Source organism: Lissotriton vulgaris, chromosome 9, assembly GCF_964263255.1.
Source record: "Lissotriton vulgaris chromosome 9, aLisVul1.2, whole genome shotgun sequence".
Classification (NCBI taxonomy): Eukaryota; Metazoa; Chordata; class Amphibia; order Caudata; family Salamandridae; genus Lissotriton; species Lissotriton vulgaris.
In genome coordinates this window covers 539,812,922-539,832,339 of record NC_141697.1, presented here as the reverse complement: position 1 = coordinate 539,832,339, position 19,418 = coordinate 539,812,922, and the positions used below count along the sequence as shown (strand labels likewise).

Genomic DNA, 19,418 nt, shown 5'->3' with positions numbered 1-19,418 from the left:
TCACCTGAATGTAGCACCACCTTGTAGCCGTCGGAGGTAACTGCAGCTCACAAAATGTTTCATCAGAGGGCAAGTTTAGAGGAATCCAAAAGGCAGATGTCCATGGAAAGAGCCTCCGACTGCAGCAGGAAGTTTGGATGCTTCAAATTTGCATAGCTTCCAGTCCAACGTCCTCTCATGTACCGAATGCTCCCAAACGCTCTAAAGCCTTATACCCGGCAAGCCCTCACCGGGTAGATCTCTGGCTCCCAGGTAAAGCCAAATACTGAGCATGCAAGCACTAGGATCACAGAGAGAGAGAGAGAGACAGAGAGCGTCGGAGAGCTGTTGTCTTGTTAAAGGCCTGAAACGGCTAGTGCCTAAGAGGGTCTGGACTTTCAGTTGTGACTGATTGTGAGAGGGGAAGATAAAGATTTTCTGCACCCAGCATGCCTTGCGATATACTTAGGCAAATGAGGTGAGAGCCCGACCAATCCCACGTCACTTCTCTGAATGCCTCCTCATCTGCATAAAGAGAACACTTTCACAAAGGAGCAGAGTGGCGCAGCGGAAGCGTGCTGGGCCCATAACCCAGAGGTCGATGGATCGAAACCATCCTCTGCTAATTTTGCTTGATTTTCCTTCCAAGGACCAAGCTGTCATTTCCACATAGCCAGAAAGGAAAAGTGCAAGCTTGTGCCAGCTATGTGAGAAAAGACTTCTCAACTATTCGTGTCTGTGTAATACAAGAGTGATCGTGAAAGGTACAACCCTGTACTTTGAAAGTAAAGACACACAATTATAACCATAAATGACTGACTGGTGGGAGCTTCACACAACTTTCTGGGCATGCTTTGAATTTCATTCTTCCCTTTTTGTTCTGCTCTTATCTATCTCCTGGGCATTTCATGGAATGTTCTCTTTCTCTTCCCTGCTTTGCTTCCCATGCTGCCTATATATGCTCATTTCTACTATTTGTACTGTTGCTTTTCATTTCTTCTCTTCTGCACAACTTTGTCCTTGGTTTCAATCCCCAGTTCCTTACCCTCTGCAAAAAACGTTCTACTGCTTCTCATGTTGGTATCTAAACCAAATGCACCATTGAAGCTGGTGCAAGATAGTCATTGATTTCTGCAACGTAATATTTAGAACCGAGAGCTAACACATCAGAGGGCGTTGGTGGTATAGTGGTGAGCATAGCTGCTTCCCAAGCAGTTGACCCGGGTTCGATTCCCGGCCAACGCACTGAAAATACTTATATATTCTGCAAGCAGGATATATTGTAATGCAACATGTCACAAAATGGAAATTTCACGAACAGATTAATCAGCCATATATAAAAAAATAAACAAATACGTGGGCAAACATCTCAATCGCACCTTCTGCTACATACATTGTCCTAATATATGATAAGTTTCATAAAGCAGAGTCACAACACACATGTGCTGGTAATAAATTTGTTACAGTGGGCAAACAATGGAAGGGCTGAGGCCCGACCAGACATTGTAACTCCAGCATCTCTATGTTAAAAAGCATTTCTAGGCAATATCTAGCCTCTGAAAAAATATGCAAGATCCACCGATAAATCTGGCAAAAGTCCCTAACATTTTGTGCATACTTGTGCTCTCACCTGAATGTAGCGCCACCTTGTAGCTGTCGAAGGAAACTGCTGCTCACAAAATGTTTTATCAGAAGGCAAGTTGAGAGGAATCCAAGAGTCAGATGTCCATGGAAAGAACCACTCACTGAAGCAGGAATGTTGGAGGCTTCATATTCGCATAGTTTCCTGTCCAACGTCCACTCACGTCCCGAACGCTCCCAAACGCTCAAAAGCCTCACACCGGGCAAGCCCTCACCGGGTATATCTCTGGCTCCAAGGTAAAGCCAAATCCTGAGCATGCTAGTGCTAGGATCACAGAGCGAGAGAGAGATGGTTCAAGAGCTACTGTCTTGATAAAGGCCTGAAACGGCTAGTGCCTAAGAGTGTCTGACTTTCAGTTATGACTGATTGTGAGAGGGGAAGATGAAGTTTTTCTGCACCCAGCATGCCTTGGGATATACTTATGCAAATGAGGTGAGAGCCAGACCAATCCCATGCTACTCTGCCTAATGCTCCTTATCTGCATAAAAAGAACACTTTCACAACAGAGCAAAGTGGCGCAGCGGAAGCGTGCTGGGCCCATAACCCAGAGGTCGACGGATCGAAACCATCCTCTGCTAATTTTGCTTGATTTTACTTCCAAGGACCAAGCTGTCATTTCCACGCTACCAGCAAGGAAAAGCGCAAGCTTGTGTCAGCTATGTGAGAAAAGACTTCTCAACTATCTGTGTCTGCTGAAATACAAGAGAGGGATCGTCAAAAGCTCCACACTGTACTTTGAAAGTAAAGGCACACAATAATAAGCATGAATGACTGGTGGGACCTTCAAACACTTTTATGTGGAGGCTTTGAATTTCATTCTTCCCTTTTTTGTTCTGCTCTTATCTATCTCCTGGGCATTTCATGGAATGTTCTCTATTTCTCTTCCCTGCTTTGCTTCCCATGCTGCCTCTATGTGTTCATATCTATTATTTGTATTGCTGCTTTCCATTCTTCTCTTCTGCACAGCTTTGTCCTTGGTTTCAATCCCAGTTCCTTACCCTCTACAAAAACTTTCTATTGCTTTTCATGTTGGTATCTAAACCAAATGCACCATTGAAGCTGGTGCATGATAGTCATTGAACTCAGGGTCCTAATGTTTAGAACCGAGAGCGCAAAGATCAGAGGGCGTTGGTGGTATAGTGGTGAGCATAGCTGCCTTCCAAGCAGTTGACCCGGGTTCGATTCCCGGCCAACGCAGTACAAATACTTATATATTCTGCAAGCAGGATATATTTTAAAGCAACATTTCACAAAATGGTAATATAATTAAGAGGTTAATCAGCCATTATATAAAAAATAAACAAATATGTAGGCAAGCATTTCGATCGCCCCTTCTGCTATATTCATTGTCCTAATATATGATAAGTTTCATAAAGCAGAGTCACCACTCACATGTACTGGTAAAAAAATATGTTACAGTGGCAGACAATGAAAGGGCTGAGGCCTGACCAGACATTTTAACTCCAGCATCTCTATGTTAAAAAGCATTTCCTAGGCAATATTTAGCCTCTGAAAAAAATATGCAAGATCCAGCAATAAATCTGGCAAAAGTCCCCAACATTTTGTGCATACTTGTGCCCTCACCTGAATGTAGCACCACCTTGTAGCCGTCGGAGGTAACTGCAGCTCACAAAATGTTTCATCAGAGGGCAAGTTTAGAGGAATCCAAAAGGCAGATGTCCATGGAAAGAGCCTCCGACTGCAGCAGGAAGTTTGGATGCTTCAAATTTGCATAGCTTCCAGTCCAACGTCCTCTCATGTACCGAATGCTCCCAAACGCTCTAAAGCCTTATACCCGGCAAGCCCTCACCGGGTAGATCTCTGGCTCCCAGGTAAAGCCAAATACTGAGCATGCAAGCACTAGGATCACAGAGAGAGAGAGAGAGACAGAGAGCGTCGGAGAGCTGTTGTCTTGTTAAAGGCCTGAAACGGCTAGTGCCTAAGAGGGTCTGGACTTTCAGTTGTGACTGATTGTGAGAGGGGAAGATAAAGATTTTCTGCACCCAGCATGCCTTGCGATATACTTAGGCAAATGAGGTGAGAGCCCGACCAATCCCACGTCACTTCTCTGAATGCCTCCTCATCTGCATAAAGAGAACACTTTCACAAAGGAGCAGAGTGGCGCAGCGGAAGCGTGCTGGGCCCATAACCCAGAGGTCGATGGATCGAAACCATCCTCTGCTAATTTTGCTTGATTTTCCTTCCAAGGACCAAGCTGTCATTTCCACATAGCCAGAAAGGAAAAGTGCAAGCTTGTGCCAGCTATGTGAGAAAAGACTTCTCAACTATTCGTGTCTGTGTAATACAAGAGTGATCGTGAAAGGTACAACCCTGTACTTTGAAAGTAAAGACACACAATTATAACCATAAATGACTGACTGGTGGGAGCTTCACACAACTTTCTGGGCATGCTTTGAATTTCATTCTTCCCTTTTTGTTCTGCTCTTATCTATCTCCTGGGCATTTCATGGAATGTTCTCTTTCTCTTCCCTGCTTTGCTTCCCATGCTGCCTATATATGCTCATTTCTACTATTTGTACTGTTGCTTTTCATTTCTTCTCTTCTGCACAACTTTGTCCTTGGTTTCAATCCCCAGTTCCTTACCCTCTGCAAAAAACGTTCTACTGCTTCTCATGTTGGTATCTAAACCAAATGCACCATTGAAGCTGGTGCAAGATAGTCATTGATTTCTGCAACGTAATATTTAGAACCGAGAGCTAACACATCAGAGGGCGTTGGTGGTATAGTGGTGAGCATAGCTGCTTCCCAAGCAGTTGACCCGGGTTCGATTCCCGGCCAACGCACTGAAAATACTTATATATTCTGCAAGCAGGATATATTGTAATGCAACATGTCACAAAATGGAAATTTCACGAACAGATTAATCAGCCATATATAAAAAAATAAACAAATACGTGGGCAAACATCTCAATCGCACCTTCTGCTACATACATTGTCCTAATATATGATAAGTTTCATAAAGCAGAGTCACAACACACATGTGCTGGTAATAAATTTGTTACAGTGGGCAAACAATGGAAGGGCTGAGGCCCGACCAGACATTGTAACTCCAGCATCTCTATGTTAAAAAGCATTTCTAGGCAATATCTAGCCTCTGAAAAAATATGCAAGATCCACCGATAAATCTGGCAAAAGTCCCTAACATTTTGTGCATACTTGTGCTCTCACCTGAATGTAGCGCCACCTTGTAGCTGTCGAAGGAAACTGCTGCTCACAAAATGTTTTATCAGAAGGCAAGTTGAGAGGAATCCAAGAGTCAGATGTCCATGGAAAGAACCACTCACTGAAGCAGGAATGTTGGAGGCTTCATATTCGCATAGTTTCCTGTCCAACGTCCACTCACGTCCCGAACGCTCCCAAACGCTCAAAAGCCTCACACCGGGCAAGCCCTCACCGGGTATATCTCTGGCTCCAAGGTAAAGCCAAATCCTGAGCATGCTAGTGCTAGGATCACAGAGCGAGAGAGAGATGGTTCAAGAGCTACTGTCTTGATAAAGGCCTGAAACGGCTAGTGCCTAAGAGTGTCTGACTTTCAGTTATGACTGATTGTGAGAGGGGAAGATGAAGTTTTTCTGCACCCAGCATGCCTTGGGATATACTTATGCAAATGAGGTGAGAGCCAGACCAATCCCATGCTACTCTGCCTAATGCTCCTTATCTGCATAAAAAGAACACTTTCACAACGGAGCAAAGTGGCGCAGCGGAAGTGTGCTGGGCCCATAACCCAGAGGTCGATGGATCGAAACCATCCTCTGCTAATTTTGCTTGATTTTACTTCCAAGGACCAAGCTGTCATTTCCACGCTACCAGCAAGGAAAAGCGCAAGCTTGTGTCAGCTATGTGAGAAAAGACTTCTCAACTATCTGTGTCTGCTGAAATACAAGAGAGGGATCGTCAAAAGCTCCACACTGTACTTTGAAAGTAAAGGCACACAATAATAAGCATGAATGACTGGTGGGACCTTCAAACACTTTTATGTGGAGGCTTTGAATTTCATTCTTCCCTTTTTTGTTCTGCTCTTATCTATCTCCTGGGCATTTCATGGAATGTTCTCTATTTCTCTTCCCTGCTTTGCTTCCCATGCTGCCTCTATGTGTTCATATCTATTATTTGTATTGCTGCTTTCCATTCTTCTCTTCTGCACAGCTTTGTCCTTGGTTTCAATCCCAGTTCCTTACCCTCTACAAAAACTTTCTATTGCTTTTCATGTTGGTATCTAAACCAAATGCACCATTGAAGCTGGTGCATGATAGTCATTGAACTCAGGGTCCTAATGTTTAGAACCGAGAGCGCAAAGATCAGAGGGCGTTGGTGGTATAGTGGTGAGCATAGCTGCCTTCCAAGCAGTTGACCCGGGTTCGATTCCCGGCCAACGCAGTACAAATACTTATATATTCTGCAAGCAGGATATATTTTAAAGCAACATTTCACAAAATGGTAATATAATTAAGAGGTTAATCAGCCATTGTATAAAAAATAAACAAATATGTAGGCAAGCATTTCGATCGCCCCTTCTGCTATATTCATTGTCCTAATATATGATAAGTTTCATAAAGCAGAGTCACCACTCACATGTACTGGTAAAAAAATATGTTACAGTGGGCAGACAATGAAAGGGCTGAGGCCCGACCAGACATTTTAACTCCAGCATCTCTATGTTAAAAAGCATTTCCTAGGCAATATTTAGCCTCTGAAAAAAATATGCAAGATCCAGCAATAAATCTGGCAAAAGTCCCCAACATTTTGTGCATACTTGTGCCCTCACCTGAATGTAGCACCACCTTGTAGCCGTCGGAGGTAACTGCAGCTCACAAAATGTTTCATCAGAGGGCAAGTTTAGAGGAATCCAAAAGGCAGATGTCCATGGAAAGAGCCTCCGACTGCAGCAGGAAGTTTGGATGCTTCAAATTTGCATAGCTTCCAGTCCAACGTCCTCTCATGTACCGAACGCTCCCAAACGCTCTAAAGCCTTATACCGGCAAGCCCTCACCGGGTAGATCTCTGGCTCCCAGGTAAAGCCAAATACTGAGCATGCAAGCACTAGGATCACAGAGAGAGAGAGAGAGACAGAGAGCGTCGGAGAGCTGTTGTCTTGTTAAAGGCCTGAAACGGCTAGTGCCTAAGAGGGTCTGGACTTTCAGTTGTGACTGATTGTGAGAGGGGAAGATAAAGATTTTCTGCACCCAGCATGCCTTGCGATATACTTAGGCAAATGAGGTGAGAGCCCGACCAATCCCACGTCACTTCTCTGAATGCCTCCTCATCTGCATAAAGAGAACACTTTCACAAAGGAGCAGAGTGGCGCAGCGGAAGCGTGCTGGGCCCATAACCCAGAGGTCGATGGATCGAAACCATCCTCTGCTAATTTTGCTTGATTTTCCTTCCAAGGACCAAGCTGTCATTTCCACATAGCCAGAAAGGAAAAGTGCAAGCTTGTGCCAGCTATGTGAGAAAAGACTTCTCAACTATTCGTGTCTGTGTAATACAAGAGTGATCGTGAAAGGTACAACCCTGTACTTTGAAAGTAAAGACACACAATTATAACCATAAATGACTGACTGGTGGGAGCTTCACACAACTTTCTGGGCATGCTTTGAATTTCATTCTTCCCTTTTTGTTCTGCTCTTATCTATCTCCTGGGCATTTCATGGAATGTTCTCTTTCTCTTCCCTGCTTTGCTTCCCATGCTGCCTATATATGCTCATTTCTACTATTTGTACTGTTGCTTTTCATTTCTTCTCTTCTGCACAACTTTGTCCTTGGTTTCAATCCCCAGTTCCTTACCCTCTGCAAAAAACGTTCTACTGCTTCTCATGTTGGTATCTAAACCAAATGCACCATTGAAGCTGGTGCAAGATAGTCATTGATTTCTGCAACGTAATATTTAGAACCGAGAGCTAACACATCAGAGGGCGTTGGTGGTATAGTGGTGAGCATAGCTGCTTCCCAAGCAGTTGACCCGGGTTCGATTCCCAGCCAACGCACTGAAAATACTTATATATTCTGCAAGCAGGATATATTGTAATGCAACATGTCACAAAATGGAAATTTCACGAACAGATTAATCAGCCATATATAAAAAAATAAACAAATACGTGGGCAAACATCTCAATCGCACCTTCTGCTACATACATTGTCCTAATATATGATAAGTTTCATAAAGCAGAGTCACAACACACATGTGCTGGTAATAAATTTGTTACAGTGGGCAAACAATGGAAGGGCTGAGGCCCGACCAGACATTGTAACTCCAGCATCTCTATGTTAAAAAGCATTTCTAGGCAATATCTAGCCTCTGAAAAAATATGCAAGATCCACCGATAAATCTGGCAAAAGTCCCTAACATTTTGTGCATACTTGTGCTCTCACCTGAATGTAGCGCCACCTTGTAGCTGTCGAAGGAAACTGCTGCTCACAAAATGTTTTATCAGAAGGCAAGTTGAGAGGAATCCAAGAGTCAGATGTCCATGGAAAGAACCACTCACTGAAGCAGGAATGTTGGAGGCTTCATATTCGCATAGTTTCCTGTCCAACGTCCACTCACGTCCCGAACGCTCCCAAACGCTCAAAAGCCTCACACCGGGCAAGCCCTCACCGGGTATATCTCTGGCTCCAAGGTAAAGCCAAATCCTGAGCATGCTAGTGCTAGGATCACAGAGCGAGAGAGAGATGGTTCAAGAGCTACTGTCTTGATAAAGGCCTGAAACGGCTAGTGCCTAAGAGTGTCTGACTTTCAGTTATGACTGATTGTGAGAGGGGAAGATGAAGTTTTTCTGCACCCAGCATGCCTTGGGATATACTTATGCAAATGAGGTGAGAGCCAGACCAATCCCATGCTACTCTGCCTAATGCTCCTTATCTGCATAAAAAGAACACTTTCACAACAGAGCAAAGTGGCGCAGCGGAAGCGTGCTGGGCCCATAACCCAGAGGTCGATGGATCGAAACCATCCTCTGCTAATTTTGCTTGATTTTACTTCCAAGGACCAAGCTGTCATTTCCACGCTACCAGCAAGGAAAAGCGCAAGCTTGTGTCAGCTATGTGAGAAAAGACTTCTCAACTATCTGTGTCTGCTGAAATACAAGAGAGGGATCGTCAAAAGCTCCACACTGTACTTTGAAAGTAAAGGCACACAATAATAAGCATGAATGACTGGTGGGACCTTCAAACACTTTTATGTGGAGGCTTTGAATTTCATTCTTCCCTTTTTTGTTCTGCTCTTATCTATCTCCTGGGCATTTCATGGAATGTTCTCTATTTCTCTTCCCTGCTTTGCTTCCCATGCTGCCTCTATGTGTTCATATCTATTATTTGTATTGCTGCTTTCCATTCTTCTCTTCTGCACAGCTTTGTCCTTGGTTTCAATCCCAGTTCCTTACCCTCTACAAAAACTTTCTATTGCTTTTCATGTTGGTATCTAAACCAAATGCACCATTGAAGCTGGTGCATGATAGTCATTGAACTCAGGGTCCTAATGTTTAGAACCGAGAGCGCAAAGATCAGAGGGCGTTGGTGGTATAGTGGTGAGCATAGCTGCCTTCCAAGCAGTTGACCCGGGTTCGATTCCCGGCCAACACAGTACAAATACTTATATATTCTGCAAGCAGGATATATTTTAAAGCAACATTTCACAAAATGGTAATATAATTAAGAGGTTAATCAGCCATTGTATAAAAAATAAACAAATATGTAGGCAAGCATTTCGATCGCCCCTTCTGCTATATTCATTGTCCTAATATATGATAAGTTTCATAAAGCAGAGTCACCACTCACATGTACTGGTAAAAAAATATGTTACAGTGGGCAGACAATGAAAGGGCTGAGGCCCGACCAGACATTTTAACTCCAGCATCTCTATGTTAAAAAGCATTTCCTAGGCAATATTTAGCCTCTGAAAAAAATATGCAAGATCCAGCAATAAATCTGGCAAAAGTCCCCAACATTTTGTGCATACTTGTGCCCTCACCTGAATGTAGCACCACCTTGTAGCCGTCGGAGGTAACTGCAGCTCACAAAATGTTTCATCAGAGGGCAAGTTTAGAGGAATCCAAAAGGCAGATGTCCATGGAAAGAGCCTCCGACTGCAGCAGGAAGTTTGGATGCTTCAAATTTGCATAGCTTCCAGTCCAACGTCCTCTCATGTACCGAACGCTCCCAAACGCTCTAAAGCCTTATACCGGCAAGCCCTCACCGGGTAGATCTCTGGCTCCCAGGTAAAGCCAAATACTGAGCATGCAAGCACTAGGATCACAGAGAGAGAGAGAGAGACAGAGAGCGTCGGAGAGCTGTTGTCTTGTTAAAGGCCTGAAACGGCTAGTGCCTAAGAGGGTCTGGACTTTCAGTTGTGACTGATTGTGAGAGGGGAAGATAAAGATTTTCTGCACCCAGCATGCCTTGCGATATACTTAGGCAAATGAGGTGAGAGCCCGACCAATCCCACGTCACTTCTCTGAATGCCTCCTCATCTGCATAAAGAGAACACTTTCACAAAGGAGCAGAGTGGCGCAGCGGAAGCGTGCTGGGCCCATAACCCAGAGGTCGATGGATCGAAACCATCCTCTGCTAATTTTGCTTGATTTTCCTTCCAAGGACCAAGCTGTCATTTCCACATAGCCAGAAAGGAAAAGTGCAAGCTTGTGCCAGCTATGTGAGAAAAGACTTCTCAACTATTCGTGTCTGTGTAATACAAGAGTGATCGTGAAAGGTACAACCCTGTACTTTGAAAGTAAAGACACACAATTATAACCATAAATGACTGACTGGTGGGAGCTTCACACAACTTTCTGGGCATGCTTTGAATTTCATTCTTCCCTTTTTGTTCTGCTCTTATCTATCTCCTGGGCATTTCATGGAATGTTCTCTTTCTCTTCCCTGCTTTGCTTCCCATGCTGCCTATATATGCTCATTTCTACTATTTGTACTGTTGCTTTTCATTTCTTCTCTTCTGCACAACTTTGTCCTTGGTTTCAATCCCCAGTTCCTTACCCTCTGCAAAAAACGTTCTACTGCTTCTCATGTTGGTATCTAAACCAAATGCACCATTGAAGCTGGTGCAAGATAGTCATTGATTTCTGCAACGTAATATTTAGAACCGAGAGCTAACACATCAGAGGGCGTTGGTGGTATAGTGGTGAGCATAGCTGCTTCCCAAGCAGTTGACCCGGGTTCGATTCCCGGCCAACGCACTGAAAATACTTATATATTCTGCAAGCAGGATATATTGTAATGCAACATGTCACAAAATGGAAATTTCACGAACAGATTAATCAGCCATATATAAAAAAATAAACAAATACGTGGGCAAACATCTCAATCGCACCTTCTGCTACATACATTGTCCTAATATATGATAAGTTTCATAAAGCAGAGTCACAACACACATGTGCTGGTAATAAATTTGTTACAGTGGGCAAACAATGGAAGGGCTGAGGCCCGACCAGACATTGTAACTCCAGCATCTCTATGTTAAAAAGCATTTCTAGGCAATATCTAGCCTCTGAAGAAATATGCAAGATCCACCGATAAATCTGGCAAAAGTCCCTAACATTTTGTGCATACTTGTGCTCTCACCTGAATGTAGCGCCACCTTGTAGCTGTCGAAGGAAACTGCTGCTCACAAAATGTTTTATCAGAAGGCAAGTTGAGAGGAATCCAAGAGTCAGATGTCCATGGAAAGAACCACTCACTGAAGCAGGAATGTTGGAGGCTTCATATTCGCATAGTTTCCTGTCCAACGTCCACAACGCTCCCAAACGCTCAAAAGCCTCACACCGGGCAAGCCCTCACCGGGTATATCTCTGGCTCCAAGGTAAAGCCAAATCCTGAGCATGCTAGTGCTAGGATCACAGAGCGAGAGAGAGATGGTTCAAGAGCTACTGTCTTGATAAAGGCCTGAAACGGCTAGTGCCTAAGAGTGTCTGACTTTCAGTTATGACTGATTGTGAGAGGGGAAGATGAAGTTTTTCTGCACCCAGCATGCCTTGGGATATACTTATGCAAATGAGGTGAGAGCCAGACCAATCCCATGCTACTCTGCCTAATGCTCCTTATCTGCATAAAAAGAACACTTTCACAACAGAGCAAAGTGGCGCAGCGGAAGCGTGCTGGGCCCATAACCCAGAGGTCGATGGATCGAAACCATCCTCTGCTAATTTTGCTTGATTTTACTTCCAAGGACCAAGCTGTCATTTCCACGCTACCAGCAAGGAAAAGCGCAAGCTTGTGTCAGCTATGTGAGAAAAGACTTCTCAACTATCTGTGTCTGCTGAAATACAAGAGAGGGATCGTCAAAAGCTCCACACTGTACTTTGAAAGTAAAGGCACACAATAATAAGCATGAATGACTGGTGGGACCTTCAAACACTTTTATGTGGAGGCTTTGAATTTCATTCTTCCCTTTTTTGTTCTGCTCTTATCTATCTCCTGGGCATTTCATGGAATGTTCTCTATTTCTCTTCCCTGCTTTGCTTCCCATGCTGCCTCTATGTGTTCATATCTATTATTTGTATTGCTGCTTTCCATTCTTCTCTTCTGCACAGCTTTGTCCTTGGTTTCAATCCCAGTTCCTTACCCTCTACAAAAACTTTCTATTGCTTTTCATGTTGGTATCTAAACCAAATGCACCATTGAAGCTGGTGCATGATAGTCATTGAACTCAGGGTCCTAATGTTTAGAACCGAGAGCGCAAAGATCAGAGGGCGTTGGTGGTATAGTGGGGAGCATAGCTGCCTTCCAAGCAGTTGACCCGGGTTCGATTCCCGGCCAACGCAGTACAAATACTTATATATTCTGCAAGCAGGATATATTTTAAAGCAACATTTCACAAAATGGTAATATAATTAAGAGGTTAATCAGCCATTATATAAAAAATAAACAAATATGTAGGCAAGCATTTCGATCGCCCCTTCTGCTATATTCATTGTCCTAATATATGATAAGTTTCATAAAGCAGAGTCACCACTCACATGTACTGGTAAAAAAATATGTTACAGTGGCAGACAATGAAAGGGCTGAGGCCTGACCAGACATTTTAACTCCAGCATCTCTATGTTAAAAAGCATTTCCTAGGCAATATTTAGCCTCTGAAAAAAATATGCAAGATCCAGCAATAAATCTGGCAAAAGTCCCCAACATTTTGTGCATACTTGTGCCCTCACCTGAATGTAGCACCACCTTGTAGCCGTCGGAGGTAACTGCAGCTCACAAAATGTTTCATCAGAGGGCAAGTTTAGAGGAATCCAAAAGGCAGATGTCCATGGAAAGAGCCTCCGACTGCAGCAGGAAGTTTGGATGCTTCAAATTTGCATAGCTTCCAGTCCAACGTCCTCTCATGTACCGAACGCTCCCAAACGCTCTAAAGCCTTATACCGGCAAGCCCTCACCGGGTAGATCTCTGGCTCCCAGGTAAAGCCAAATACTGAGCATGCAAGCACTAGGATCACAGAGAGAGAGAGAGAGACAGAGAGCGTCGGAGAGCTGTTGTCTTGTTAAAGGCCTGAAACGGCTAGTGCCTAAGAGGGTCTGGACTTTCAGTTGTGACTGATTGTGAGAGGGGAAGATAAAGATTTTCTGCACCCAGCATGCCTTGCGATATACTTAGGCAAATGAGGTGAGAGCCCGACCAATCCCACGTCACTTCTCTGAATGCCTCCTCATCTGCATAAAGAGAACACTTTCACAAAGGAGCAGAGTGGCGCAGCGGAAGCGTGCTGGGCCCATAACCCAGAGGTCGATGGATCGAAACCATCCTCTGCTAATTTTGCTTGATTTTCCTTCCAAGGACCAAGCTGTCATTTCCACATAGCCAGAAAGGAAAAGTGCAAGCTTGTGCCAGCTATGTGAGAAAAGACTTCTCAACTATTCGTGTCTGTGTAATACAAGAGTGATCGTGAAAGGTACAACCCTGTACTTTGAAAGTAAAGACACACAATTATAACCATAAATGACTGACTGGTGGGAGCTTCACACAACTTTCTGGGCATGCTTTGAATTTCATTCTTCCCTTTTTGTTCTGCTCTTATCTATCTCCTGGGCATTTCATGGAATGTTCTCTTTCTCTTCCCTGCTTTGCTTCCCATGCTGCCTATATATGCTCATTTCTACTATTTGTACTGTTGCTTTTCATTTCTTCTCTTCTGCACAACTTTGTCCTTGGTTTCAATCCCCAGTTCCTTACCCTCTGCAAAAAACGTTCTACTGCTTCTCATGTTGGTATCTAAACCAAATGCACCATTGAAGCTGGTGCAAGATAGTCATTGATTTCTGCAACGTAATATTTAGAACCGAGAGCTAACACATCAGAGGGCGTTGGTGGTATAGTGGTGAGCATAGCTGCTTCCCAAGCAGTTGACCCGGGTTCGATTCCCGGCCAACGCACTGAAAATACTTATATATTCTGCAAGCAGGATATATTGTAATGCAACATGTCACAAAATGGAAATTTCACGAACAGATTAATCAGCCATATATAAAAAAATAAACAAATACGTGGGCAAACATCTCAATCGCACCTTCTGCTACATACATTGTCCTAATATATGATAAGTTTCATAAAGCAGAGTCACAACACACATGTGCTGGTAATAAATTTGTTACAGTGGGCAAACAATGGAAGGGCTGAGGCCCGACCAGACATTGTAACTCCAGCATCTCTATGTTAAAAAGCATTTCTAGGCAATATCTAGCCTCTGAAAAAATATGCAAGATCCACCGATAAATCTGGCAAAAGTCCCTAACATTTTGTGCATACTTGTGCTCTCACCTGAATGTAGCGCCACCTTGTAGCTGTCGAAGGAAACTGCTGCTCACAAAATGTTTTATCAGAAGGCAAGTTGAGAGGAATCCAAGAGTCAGATGTCCATGGAAAGAACCACTCACTGAAGCAGGAATGTTGGAGGCTTCATATTCGCATAGTTTCCTGTCCAACGTCCACAACGCTCCCAAACGCTCAAAAGCCTCACACCGGGCAAGCCCTCACCGGGTATATCTCTGGCTCCAAGGTAAAGCCAAATCCTGAGCATGCTAGTGCTAGGATCACAGAGCGAGAGAGAGATGGTTCAAGAGCTACTGTCTTGATAAAGGCCTGAAACGGCTAGTGCCTAAGAGTGTCTGACTTTCAGTTATGACTGATTGTGAGAGGGGAAGATGAAGTTTTTCTGCACCCAGCATGCCTTGGGATATACTTATGCAAATGAGGTGAGAGCCAGACCAATCCCATGCTACTCTGCCTAATGCTCCTTATCTGCATAAAAAGAACACTTTCACAACAGAGCAAAGTGGCGCAGCGGAAGCGTGCTGGGCCCATAACCCAGAGGTCGATGGATCGAAACCATCCTCTGCTAATTTTGCTTGATTTTACTTCCAAGGACCAAGCTGTCATTTCCACGCTACCAGCAAGGAAAAGCGCAAGCTTGTGTCAGCTATGTGAGAAAAGACTTCTCAACTATCTGTGTCTGCTGAAATACAAGAGAGGGATCGTCAAAAGCTCCACACTGTACTTTGAAAGTAAAGGCACACAATAATAAGCATGAATGACTGGTGGGACCTTCAAACACTTTTATGTGGAGGCTTTGAATTTCATTCTTCCCTTTTTTGTTCTGCTCTTATCTATCTCCTGGGCATTTCATGGAATGTTCTCTATTTCTCTTCCCTGCTTTGCTTCCCATGCTGCCTCTATGTGTTCATATCTATTATTTGTATTGCTGCTTTCCATTCTTCTCTTCTGCACAGCTTTGTCCTTGGTTTCAATCCCCAGTTCCTTACCCTCTGCAAAAAACGTTCTACTGCTTCTCATGTTGGTATCTAAACCAAATGCACCATTGAAGCTGGTGCAAGATAGTCATTGATTTCTGCAACGTAATATTTAGAACCGAGAGCTAACACATCAGAGGGCGTTGGTGGTATAGTGGTGAGCATAGCTGCTTCCCAAGCAGTTGACCCGGGTTCGATTCCCGGCCAACGCACTGAAAATACTTATATATTCTGCAAGCAGGATATATTGTAATGCAACATGTCACAAAATGGAAATTTCACGAACAGATTAATCAGCCATATATAAAAAAATAAACAAATACGTGGGCAAACATCTCAATCGCACCTTCTGCTACATACATTGTCCTAATATATGATAAGTTTCATAAAGCAGAGTCACAACACACATGTGCTGGTAATAAATTTGTTACAGTGGGCAAACAATGGAAGGGCTGAGGCCCGACCAGACATTGTAACTCCAGCATCTCTATGTTAAAAAGCATTTCTAGGCAATATCTAGCCTCTGAAAAAATATGCAAGATCCACCGATAAATCTGGCAAAAGTCCCTAACATTTTGTGCATACTTGTGCTCTCACCTGAATGTAGCGCCACCTTGTAGCTGTCGAAGGAAACTGCTGCTCACAAAATGTTTTATCAGAAGGCAAGTTGAGAGGAATCCAAGAGTCAGATGTCCATGGAAAGAACCACTCACTGAAGCAGGAATGTTGGAGGCTTCATATTCGCATAGTTTCCTGTCCAACGTCCACAACGCTCCCAAACGCTCAAAAGCCTCACACCGGGCAAGCCCTCACCGGGTATATCTCTGGCTCCAAGGTAAAGCCAAATCCTGAGCATGCTAGTGCTAGGATCACAGAGCGAGAGAGAGATGGTTCAAGAGCTACTGTCTTGATAAAGGCCTGAAACGGCTAGTGCCTAAGAGTGTCTGACTTTCAGTTATGACTGATTGTGAGAGGGGAAGATGAAGTTTTTCTGCACCCAGCATGCCTTGGGATATACTTATGCAAATGAGGTGAGAGCCAGACCAATCCCATGCTACTCTGCCTAATGCTCCTTATCTGCATAAAAAGAACACTTTCACAACAGAGCAAAGTGGCGCAGCGGAAGCGTGCTGGGCCCATAACCCAGAGGTCGATGGATCGAAACCATCCTCTGCTAATTTTGCTTGATTTTACTTCCAAGGACCAAGCTGTCATTTCCACGCTACCAGCAAGGAAAAGCGCAAGCTTGTGTCAGCTATGTGAGAAAAGACTTCTCAACTATCTGTGTCTGCTGAAATACAAGAGAGGGATCGTCAAAAGCTCCACACTGTACTTTGAAAGTAAAGGCACACAATAATAAGCATGAATGACTGGTGGGACCTTCAAACACTTTTATGTGGAGGCTTTGAATTTCATTCTTCCCTTTTTTGTTCTGCTCTTATCTATCTCCTGGGCATTTCATGGAATGTTCTCTATTTCTCTTCCCTGCTTTGCTTCCCATGCTGCCTCTATGTGTTCATATCTATTATTTGTATTGCTGCTTTCCATTCTTCTCTTCTGCACAGCTTTGTCCTTGGTTTCAATCCCAGTTCCTTACCCTCTACAAAAACTTTCTATTGCTTTTCATGTTGGTATCTAAACCAAATGCACCATTGAAGCTGGTGCATGATAGTCATTGAACTCAGGGTCCTAATGTTTAGAACCGAGAGCGCAAAGATCAGAGGGCGTTGGTGGTATAGTGGTGAGCATAGCTGCCTTCCAAGCAGTTGACCCGGGTTCGATTCCCGGCCAACGCAGTACAAATACTTATATATTCTGCAAGCAGGATATATTTTAAAGCAACATTTCACAAAATGGTAATATAATTAAGAGGTTAATCAGCCATTATATAAAAAATAAACAAATATGTAGGCAAGCATTTCGATCGCCCCTTCTGCTATATTCATTGTCCTAATATATGATAAGTTTCATAAAGCAGAGTCACCACTCACATGTACTGGTAAAAAAATATGTTACAGTGGCAGACAATGAAAGGGCTGAGGCCTGACCAGACATTTTAACTCCAGCATCTCTATGTTAAAAAGCATTTCCTAGGCAATATTTAGCCTCTGAAAAAAATATGCAAGATCCAGCAATAAATCTGGCAAAAGTCCCCAACATTTTGTGCATACTTGTGCCCTCACCTGAATGTAGCACCACCTTGTAGCCGTCGGAGGTAACTGCAGCTCACAAAATGTTTCATCAGAGGGCAAGTTTAGAGGAATCCAAAAGGCAGATGTCCATGGAAAGAGCCTCCGACTGCAGCAGGAAGTTTGGATGCTTCAAATTTGCATAGCTTCCAGTCCAACGTCCTCTCATGTACCGAATGCTCCCAAACGCTCTAAAGCCTTATACCCGGCAAGCCCTCACCGGGTAGATCTCTGGCTCCCAGGTAAAGCCAAATACTGAGCATGCAAGCACTAGGATCACAGAGAGAGAGAGAGAGACAGAGAGCGTCGGAGAGCTGTTGTCTTGTTAAAGGCCTGAAACGGCTAGTGCCTAAGAGGGTCTGGACTTTCAGTTGTGACTGATTGTGAGAGGGGAAGATAAAGATTTTCTGCACCCAGCATGCCTTGCGATATACTTAGGCAAATGAGGTGAGAGCCCGACCAATCCCACGTCACTTCTCTGAATGCCTCCTCATCTGCATAAAGAGAACACTTTCACAAAGGAGCAGAGTGGCGCAGCGGAAGCGTGCTGGGCCCATAACCCAGAGGTCGATGGATCGAAACCATCCTCTGCTAATTTTGCTTGATTTTCCTTCCAAGGACCAAGCTGTCATTTCCACATAGCCAGAAAGGAAAAGTGCAAGCTTGTGCCAGCTATGTGAGAAAAGACTTCTCAACTATTCGTGTCTGTGTAATACAAGAGTGATCGTGAAAGGTACAACCCTGTACTTTGAAAGTAAAGACACACAATTATAACCATAAATGACTGACTGGTGGGAGCTTCACACAACTTTCTGGGCATGCTTTGAATTTCATTCTTCCCTTTTTGTTCTGCTCTTATCTATCTCCTGGGCATTTCATGGAATGTTCTCTTTCTCTTCCCTGCTTTGCTTCCCATGCTGCCTATATATGCTCATTTCTACTATTTGTACTGTTGCTTTTCATTTCTTCTCTTCTGCACAACTTTGTCCTTGGTTTCAATCCCCAGTTCCTTACCCTCTGCAAAAAACGTTCTACTGCTTCTCATGTTGGTATCTAAACCAAATGCACCATTGAAGCTGGTGCAAGATAGTCATTGATTTCTGCAACGTAATATTTAGAACCGAGAGCTAACACATCAGAGGGCGTTGGTGGTATAGTGGTGAGCATAGCTGCTTCCCAAGCAGTTGACCCGGGTTCGATTCCCGGCCAACGCACTGAAAATACTTATATATTCTGCAAGCAGGATATATTGTAATGCAACATGTCACAAAATGGAAATTTCACGAACAGATTAATCAGCCATATATAAAAAAATAAACAAATACGTGGGCAAACATCTCAATCGCACCTTCTGCTACATACATTGTCCTAATATATGATAAGTTTCATAAAGCAGAGTCACAACACACATGTGCTGGTAATAAATTTGTTACAGTGGGCAAACAATGGAAGGGCTGAGGCCCGACCAGACATTGTAACTCCAGCATCTCTATGTTAAAAAGCATTTCTAGGCAATATCTAGCCTCTGAAAAAATATGCAAGATCCACCGATAAATCTGGCAAAAGTCCCTAACATTTTGTGCATACTTGTGCTCTCACCTGAATGTAGCGCCACCTTGTAGCTGTCGAAGGAAACTGCTGCTCACAAAATGTTTTATCAGAAGGCAAGTTGAGAGGAATCCAAGAGTCAGATGTCCATGGAAAGAACCACTCACTGAAGCAGGAATGTTGGAGGCTTCATATTCGCATAGTTTCCTGTCCAACGTCCACTCACGTCCCGAACGCTCCCAAACGCTCAAAAGCCTCACACCGGGCAAGCCCTCACCGGGTATATCTCT

The 19,418-nt window shown here is 43.7% G+C and overlaps 11 non-coding genes across 11 annotated transcripts; all 11 read left to right on the top strand.

Annotated features, from left to right (window-relative positions):
- The first annotated feature begins 1,152 nt into the window (after nucleotides 1–1,152).
- Nucleotides 1,153–1,224, top strand: TRNAG-CCC (transfer RNA glycine (anticodon CCC)). The gene has a single exon. It is a non-coding gene; the product is annotated as a tRNA-Gly (tRNA).
- A 1,522-nt stretch (nucleotides 1,225–2,746) lies between these two features.
- TRNAG-UCC (transfer RNA glycine (anticodon UCC)) lies at nucleotides 2,747–2,818 on the top strand. Its single transcript has one exon. It is a non-coding gene; the product is annotated as a tRNA-Gly (tRNA).
- Nucleotides 2,819–4,353: 1,535 nt separating this feature from the next.
- On the top strand, nucleotides 4,354–4,425 carry TRNAG-CCC (transfer RNA glycine (anticodon CCC)). Its single transcript has one exon. It is a non-coding gene; the product is annotated as a tRNA-Gly (tRNA).
- A 1,522-nt stretch (nucleotides 4,426–5,947) lies between these two features.
- TRNAG-UCC (transfer RNA glycine (anticodon UCC)) lies at nucleotides 5,948–6,019 on the top strand. The gene has a single exon. It is a non-coding gene; the product is annotated as a tRNA-Gly (tRNA).
- A 3,129-nt stretch (nucleotides 6,020–9,148) lies between these two features.
- TRNAG-UCC (transfer RNA glycine (anticodon UCC)) lies at nucleotides 9,149–9,220 on the top strand. The gene has a single exon. It is a non-coding gene; the product is annotated as a tRNA-Gly (tRNA).
- Nucleotides 9,221–10,755: 1,535 nt separating this feature from the next.
- TRNAG-CCC (transfer RNA glycine (anticodon CCC)) lies at nucleotides 10,756–10,827 on the top strand. Its single transcript has one exon. It is a non-coding gene; the product is annotated as a tRNA-Gly (tRNA).
- A 1,512-nt stretch (nucleotides 10,828–12,339) lies between these two features.
- Nucleotides 12,340–12,411, top strand: TRNAG-UCC (transfer RNA glycine (anticodon UCC)). Its single transcript has one exon. It is a non-coding gene; the product is annotated as a tRNA-Gly (tRNA).
- A 1,534-nt stretch (nucleotides 12,412–13,945) lies between these two features.
- On the top strand, nucleotides 13,946–14,017 carry TRNAG-CCC (transfer RNA glycine (anticodon CCC)). Its single transcript has one exon. It is a non-coding gene; the product is annotated as a tRNA-Gly (tRNA).
- A 1,514-nt stretch (nucleotides 14,018–15,531) lies between these two features.
- On the top strand, nucleotides 15,532–15,603 carry TRNAG-CCC (transfer RNA glycine (anticodon CCC)). The gene has a single exon. It is a non-coding gene; the product is annotated as a tRNA-Gly (tRNA).
- A 1,512-nt stretch (nucleotides 15,604–17,115) lies between these two features.
- On the top strand, nucleotides 17,116–17,187 carry TRNAG-UCC (transfer RNA glycine (anticodon UCC)). The gene has a single exon. It is a non-coding gene; the product is annotated as a tRNA-Gly (tRNA).
- A 1,535-nt stretch (nucleotides 17,188–18,722) lies between these two features.
- Nucleotides 18,723–18,794, top strand: TRNAG-CCC (transfer RNA glycine (anticodon CCC)). Its single transcript has one exon. It is a non-coding gene; the product is annotated as a tRNA-Gly (tRNA).
- The last annotated feature ends 624 nt before the right edge of the window (nucleotides 18,795–19,418 follow it).